Here is a 7,804-nt window from a genome sequence, read left to right on the forward strand (position 1 = left end):
TTGATTTTCAGACATGGAGTCCATCTAGGATTTCATGGCCTCTTGCCATTTAGCAGAGTCGGGGCTCGTCATAGCTTGTTTGTATGATGCTGGCTCATCACCATCCATAACTAGGATGTCCAGATCATCGGTTAAGACAATACCAAGGTATCTGTCTGGTTAGGATCTTGGCCGTTGCGACCTACGAAGGGTAATGGGTTGAGCATTTACATTGTCTGTTTGATTTTGACCAATCTTCTCAGCTGCTTCCAAAGCACTTAGATTGTCAGTTTTATCAGGTTGACATTGTTGCTCGTCCTCTCGAACTTCGTCGAGTTCGATTTTCCTCCCACTTGTCATTTTGGAAAGGTGTTCCTTCTCCAAAAAGACACCATCACGAGCAACAAACACTTTGTTCTCGGATTTATTGTAGAAGTAATATCCTTTGGTTTCTTTTGGGTATCCCACAAAGAAACACTTATCTGATTTGGGGTGAAGTTTGTCCGAAATTAATCGTTTGACATATGCTTCGCATCCCCAAATCTTCAGAAAAGACAACCTAGGAGGTTTCTTAGTCCATAATTCATATGGAGTCTTTTCAACAGCTTTTGACGGAGCTCGATTCAGTGTTAGTGCCGCGGTTTGTAGCGCATGTCCCCAGAAAGAGATAGGAAGTTCACTAAGACCCATCATTGATCGAACCATGTCTAACAAGGTTCGATTCCTCCGTTCGGACACTTCGTTCCATTGAGGAGTTCCGGGAGGTGTCAGCTCTGAAAGAATACCTTTTTCTTTCAAGTGATCGTCGAATTCATGGCTCAAATATTCGGCACCTCGATCCGATCGAAGTGCTTTAATTTTCTTGCCAAGTTGATTCTCAACTTCTTTCTGAAATTCTTTGAATTTCTCAAAAGATTCAGATTTATTCGACATTAGGTAGATATAGTCATATCGAAGGTAAATTCTTAGGGTTCTTAGTTTAAGTAGTGGTATCAACTTTTGTCTAATCATATGTCAAAATCATGCAATTTTCATTGAACATATATTTGCAAGACAATTTTGAAACAACCATTGTCAAAGTCTTAAATTCAAAATAACTAGGTGTCCAACACCATAGATCATAGTATGTTCAAAAGCATGATGAAACTAAGATTAGTTTAATTACATGTCATAGACAAAATAGTGCATGCAAGCACGACCGATAAACCATCTTCGTCGTCTACTTGTCCTTGCACGAACACTTGATAAGCTTCTCACTTGGTCCCCGAAAAGGCAACATAAAGTGAGTCATACTTGGTATCTAATACCTATGATAAGCTTAATTCACAAGTGTTTACGGAAGATACCTGAGGCAGATGCTACATTCCTCTCCTCCACCTCCCGGAAGAGCTTGCATTCTCTCTTGTAGTGGCCTTGCCCACCACAATAGAAGCAACGCATCTTTGCCTTGACCTTCTTGAACTCCCTTCTCCTTGCTCTCAAGGGCCTCTCGGTCACTCCACAGGCGGTGGCTCGACTAAGTAGTTGCACCACTTCTATTAAGGAGTGTGTCTCCTTTCCCGCAGCTATATGCACTCTAAGTGCATCATAGCCCAAGTGGAGTGAAGCAAGCAAGATATGCCAAGCCATCTCATCCTCCAATGAGATTCCGAGAAGTTGCATGTGTTTGAAGAGCCTAGTCATTCCAAGCACATGAGGTCGGAGGGGCATGCCGGGTCTCAATTTGGCATTGTAGACCTTTGTCCATAGCCGGCGCCTTTCCTTAGCAAGACAACCCACATTTGGTGGCTTTATCTTCATGTTTGAGAGTGACCTAGTCAAATCAAACACGAGTCCATCATAGTTTCCATTGTCACTCTTGGTGACTCTTACATTGACAACGTCCTCAAGGGCTTTGAGGAACATGTCCGGAAGGTAGGAGGAAAGGCTTTCCTTCCAATCTTTCGGGATGGAATTAGCCATAAGTCGTGAGACTTTCTTGCAGTTGGAAGACCATTCTTCATGAGCCTCATCGGTCATGATCCCCTTAGAGAAGAAGCTTGGAATGGGAGTGTCAAGAGTGTAATCCAAGGAACAATTCCGAAGAGTTTTCCTGAGTTCCTCCTCCCACTCCTTGAAGTTTACCAAGTTTAGGCAAAATGCCAACTTGTTGGGGAGTTCCGGACACATAGGGTTGTTGTTTGAGTTACTTACAGACATCACTAGTAGAAAAAACTTAATAGGCACCCCCCCTATAGCACCGGTTCTTGAAAACCGGTGCCAAAATTAATGGGCGGGACTTAAAAATTCATAGTTGGCACCGGTTCTGAATTAAACCGGTGCCAACTACACAATTTAGCACCGGTTCAAACCGGTGCCAACTGTTTTAAAAAAAAATAAAAAATTAAGAAGGTTAGAGTTGGCACCGGTTTAAAGCGAACCGGTGCCAAATACGCTGATTAGCACCGGTTCAAACCGGTGCCAACTGTTTTTTTTTTAAAAAAAAAAGGAAAAAGGCTAGAGTTGGCATTTAAAAAAAAATAAACCCGGGTTTTTTAGGGTCCTGTACACATGCAGTTCAATTCGTTCTTCAATTCATATTATTTGCTAATTAAGGCGCCTTTCTTGTTCATCCTCTTCTCTTCTCTTCTCCTATTCCTTCTCCATTTAAGCAGTTCAATTCGTTCTTCATTGAAGCAGTTCAATTCGTTCTTCATTGAAGCAGCTAGTTCTTCGTTCTTCAATTTGTGGTGCGACATTCTCACCTCCATTGAAGCAGCTAGTTCGTCGCATTGCCCCCCCTCCATTGAAGCAACTCCAGCCATATAACTATCTCCATTGAAACGGCTTCAAGCTAAGGTATGTTTTACTTATATGAAGTTTTTGGTGCATTTTTTTTTACAATTTAGTAATTATATGGCCGTTGTAATCTAGGGTATGTGAATATACACTCGCATTGCCGCCGCCCCCTCCACGTACAACAACCTTCTTGCTCGCTCTCATTGTGGGTCTAAGGCGCCATTTCAGGTAATTGAGAAGATTGTGTGATGTTTTGTGGTTTCTCAGGCAACATAGAATGGGCATGAATCCTTGTTTGGTTGATTAATTTTGATTCTGTTTGTGCAATGATGGGGTACAATGGTACTAAAAAATCAGGTTTTTAATCACTGAAAGTTAGAAAGGAGCAGCGAAAACTAAGCCAAAAAAATAAACTCAGTAGCTGTAACAACAATACAATACTGAAGAAGAATCTAATTTATTTTCAGATACAAATACAGAAAGAAGTTAGGCATAGAGTCTGCAAGAGGAGGCTGGGAAAAAATCAGGATGGGAATTCATTGTTGCTGATGCAATTAACAAGCTAATTCACTCGATGAATTATATATTTTTTAATTTAATTATCTAATGCCAATGTCTAACAGATGCAACACAAAGGGACTAAAAAAGTAAGATTCAGTAACATATGAGCATGTTTGGTATAGTAATCAATTAATCGTTTCCATTACCTATTGTTTGGTATGAGAGGTGTTTTCATTACCTGTGGGTTGATATGAGATGTGTGGTAAGTTGGTAACACATTTCATTTCCAGCCTATCTTATTTTGGTTAAAACACAATGAAGATAAAAAATGAGAAGCACAAGAGGAGAGTACTGACAATTGAATTTCTTTTTAGGAACTTTACCCTGATTGAGAGTGTACAGGTAGTTTTTGACAGTTTCAGCATTGAATCTTGCAGTGTACTGCATTACAAATCCCACCAACATTAATTAAATTTAAAACAAGAAGACATGGAATAGTAAGTTAACAAGTCAAGAGAAGGAGAAAGAGCACCTGTACAACCACCACATAGTACTTTGAATTATACCGGTTGCTACAATCAACAACGTCAGACTGGGCTTGAGTATTCACCTGAACCAATAATATTTCATAATTCCAGATTAAATAAGCTACTGTCTGTTTCCAAAATCAAAAACCCCGCAAAGTCAAATTATCCGTTATAACCATGAATCATTCCATAATATACAGTACACTAAAGCAATTGCAAATTATCAATTGAATGAAATAAAATGATAAGATGAATAAATAAGGAGTGTTACCAAAACAATGCTTTTACAAAGATGAATAAATAAGGGGTGGTTTTTAGGTGGTTGTTTGCCTTTTTGGGATTGTGTAGTTTGGAGGGTTACTTCTTAGTGTTGTAACTTTGTAACCTGCGTTTTTGGTAATAATATATTCTTACTTGCCAAAAAAATAAAAAATAAAAAAAAATTGTTTCTCATACATTTATTTAATCTCTCGTTTGTTTCACATTTGATTGCTAACTTTAGAGAATCTCTCGTTCTCTTTAATCATATGCCCCTATTTGTGTTTATTATCCATTTCTCATACATACTTACTAATAACTTTTAGTTTGTTTTTTCTTTTTATAGGTTCATATGTGAATTGAAGTTCAAGTGTAGTTTGAAGACTACACATTAATTTAGCTCAACTGGGAAGTTACAAAGAATACATCTATTGTGTTGGTATGAATTATAAACTTTTCTAAGCTATAAATATTTGTTTCTCTCTATTATTATTTTAATAAACGTTTTTTCACGCTAGCTATTAGATTCGTGTATTATATAATGACAAACTAAATACAACATTAAATATATGAAATGTTTGCATCATCATATGCCTAGATACCCGTTCAAGGCTTTCTCATTAGGAGAAAGTCTTGAATAGTCCCCGGTTGGGACTGTTCTTGAACGTTTACTCTCACTTAGGTGGTGAATGTATGTCTATTTTTTTTCGATTTTAAGGGACATCTTGGCTTACCATTTCCTCGAACACCATGTTCTCTGGGTACATATGTGGGTAACTTATTACCTACATCGTGTACTTGGAGAACTGGGGGGAAATGCTGCCGGGTTTTCCTTAAAATTGGAAATTCGACATATATTCACTAGTGAGAGTAAACGTTCAAGGATGGGTTAGGTTGGAGTGATAAGGACCCTTTGGAAGCATATATGCATTTTTGTATCTATATGAATGTTATATGCATGTTGTATGTTTGAATTTGATTTACATATATAATAGATGGTAGCAATTATACATGATTCGTAATATGTTGCCATGTTTAGAGACAATTTACCTAATGGAGAAGGATCGTGGCTGGATGTATGGTAGACGTGATACATTGGAATTCTTTAATGGGGTTCAAGAGTTTTGCGAGAGGGCTTCATCTTACAAGCGCAGAATGGGTTTCGATTGCCTCTATTGTCCTTGTGTTGATTGTAATAATGTGAAGGTGGTCAATAGTGTTGCTATCATTAGAGATCATGTAGTTTGTCGTGGGTTTAGGCTTAAATACCATGTGTGGATTTGGCACGGTGAAGAAGGAGAATACAGTGGGGATGTTATTGGGAATGATGTGCATGATGATAGAAGCAATGACATTTGTGTGGATGAGGAGTACAAGAATAATGATGAACATATTGTTGATCATGGTGCTGAGGATGGATTTGAGGATGATCATGTGGATGAGGTCGAGGATGAAGGGGTGGATGAGATGATGCGTGGTTTTGAAGGGGGCGTGTTTGAGTCATTATCGGAGGCTTCTAAAAGCCTTTGTATCCTGGGTGCAAAAAATACTCTAAACTATCCGCCGTGCTAACACTTTTTAACATTAAGTCGAAGCATGGGTGGACGGACAGTAGTTTTACTTCTTTGTTGAGCGCGTTAAGTGAGATGTTGCCCGACGGGAATGAAATTCCTAAGTCTTACTATTACGCTAAGAAGCTCATGTGTCCATTTGGTTTGGAGTATAAGAAGATACATGCATGTCCTAATGATTGTATTCTTTATCGAAATGAATATGAAAAATTGGAGGAGTGTCCACGTTGTAAGAAGTCGCGCTACAAGCGCATGAGTTGCAATGCTGGTAAGCAGGGACCGCCTGCTAAGGTGTTGTGGTATCTTCCCATTATTCCAAGGTTTAAGCGTCTATTCTCAACACCAGCAGTCGCTAAAAACTTGAGGTGGCATGCAGAGGGAAGAAAGAAAAACAGAATGCTGAAGCACCCAGCCGACTCCCCGCAATGGAAGAACCTTGATATGAAGTTCGGGGAATTTGGTGATGAAGTCAGAAATTTAAGGCTTGGTTTGTGCACGGACGGGATGAATCCATTTGGCACTCTTAGTACCCAGCACCAGCACATGGCCGGTACTTTTAGTGATCTACAATTTGCCTCCTTGGTTGTGCATGAAACGGAAATATGTAATGCTTTCACTCTTGATATCGGGGCCAAGGCAACCTGGAAACGACATAGATGTTTATCTTGCGCCCCTTGTTGATGATTTGAGAAAGATGTGGGACGAAGGGGTTTCTGTTTTTGATGCTCATAAGAATGAGATGTTCACATTGCGTGCAACTCTTATGTGGACCGTTAATGATTTTCCTGCGTATGGAAACTTGTCCGGGTATAAGAACAAAGAGGTGTACTTGCGCACCCGAAGGTTGCTCAGGCGCGATCACCCGTACCGTAGGCAGAAAAAGGCTTTTGATGGGACAGTGGAAGAGGGGACTGCTCCTAGGCCGTTGACTGGTGAGAAGGTTTACGCTCGAGTAAAGGGTGTACGAACAGTGTTTGGGAAATCAGAAAAAGCGGCGGAGTCAACTTCTCTCTTTAAAAAAGAATCAATCTTTTGGTTGCTCCCGTACTGGAAAGAACATGACGTTAGGCACTGTCTTGATGTAATGCATATAGAGAAGAATGTGTGTGATGCTCTTGTGGGAACGCTGATGAATATTCAAAACAAGACAAAGGACGGAAAGGGTGCACGGGACGATTTGAAAAAGATGGGGGTTCGTCCAGAATTGTGGGTTCAGCAAAGGGTTAGTAAGAGAAAGGAACAGGAAATGGAAAAGGAATTGAGTTCGAAAACAGGAAAGGGGAAGAGCAAGGGAAAGGGAAAGGCCATGGATGCGTCGAACAAGAAAAATGAGGGAAAAGCCACTTCAGGCAAGGCCTATTTACCTCCAGCTTGCTACACATTGTCAAGGGTAGAAAAACGGATGTTTTGTGCATGTCTGTATGGCATTAAGGTTCCATCAGGGTACGCATCTAACATGAAAAGATTTGTATCCTTAAATGGAGAATTGAAGCTGACAAGTATGAAATCCCATGATTGTCATGTTCTGATGCAAGTTTTCCTACCAATTGCAATACGTGGTATTTTACCAAAGCACGTGCGGGAAGCTATTACAAGCCTCTGTTCGTTTTTCAATACACTATGCAGCAAAGTGCTTGATCCTTGTACACTTGATGCTTTACAGGCGGATGTGGTTGTGACTTTGTGCAAATTTGAGATGTACTTCCCACCCTCGTTTTTCGACATAATGGTGCATTTGATTCTTCATTTGGTGCGTGAGATTAAGTTATGCGGTCCAGTGTTCATGCGGTGGTGCTATCCTTTTGAAAGACACATGGGTACATTGCAAGATAAAGTCAGGAATCGGGCTCACCCGGAAGGAAGTATGATTCAAGGGACCGTGGCTGAGGAGGTCGGTAATTTTGTGGCCGACTATATAGCAGTTGCTAAACCTATTGGTATTCCTACTTCTCGACACGAAGGGAGACTTGATGGTCATGGCACAATCGGGTCGAAACGAATGTCACCTGATCGAGATAAGTTCTTCCAAGCGCACCTATATGTGTTGCACCATGTTGCAGATGTTCACCCATATTTAGACGAGCACATGGCTAGTTTGCGTGATGAATTTCCATCGAAAGGTGAACGGGCACTGATGCAGTTGCATAATAAGAAGTTTGTGAGTTGGTTTCGTGATCGAGTGATGGGTGG

The 7,804-nt window shown here is 40.3% G+C and overlaps 1 long non-coding RNA gene across 1 annotated transcript; it reads right to left on the reverse strand.

The window, feature by feature from the left end:
• Positions 1-3,507: 3,507 nt before the first annotated feature.
• Positions 3,508-4,403, reverse strand: LOC110682650. Its single transcript, XR_002503427.1, has 3 exons — positions 4,057-4,403; positions 3,791-3,868; positions 3,508-3,699 (listed from the first exon to the last, which is right to left on the reverse strand). It is a non-coding gene; the product is annotated as an uncharacterized LOC110682650 (long non-coding RNA).
• Positions 4,404-7,804: the final 3,401 nt, after the last annotated feature.

The sequence above is a fragment of the Chenopodium quinoa genome, unplaced genomic scaffold (assembly GCF_001683475.1).
Source record: "Chenopodium quinoa cultivar QQ74 unplaced genomic scaffold, ASM168347v1, whole genome shotgun sequence".
NCBI lineage: Eukaryota > Viridiplantae > Streptophyta > Magnoliopsida > Caryophyllales > Amaranthaceae > Chenopodium > Chenopodium quinoa.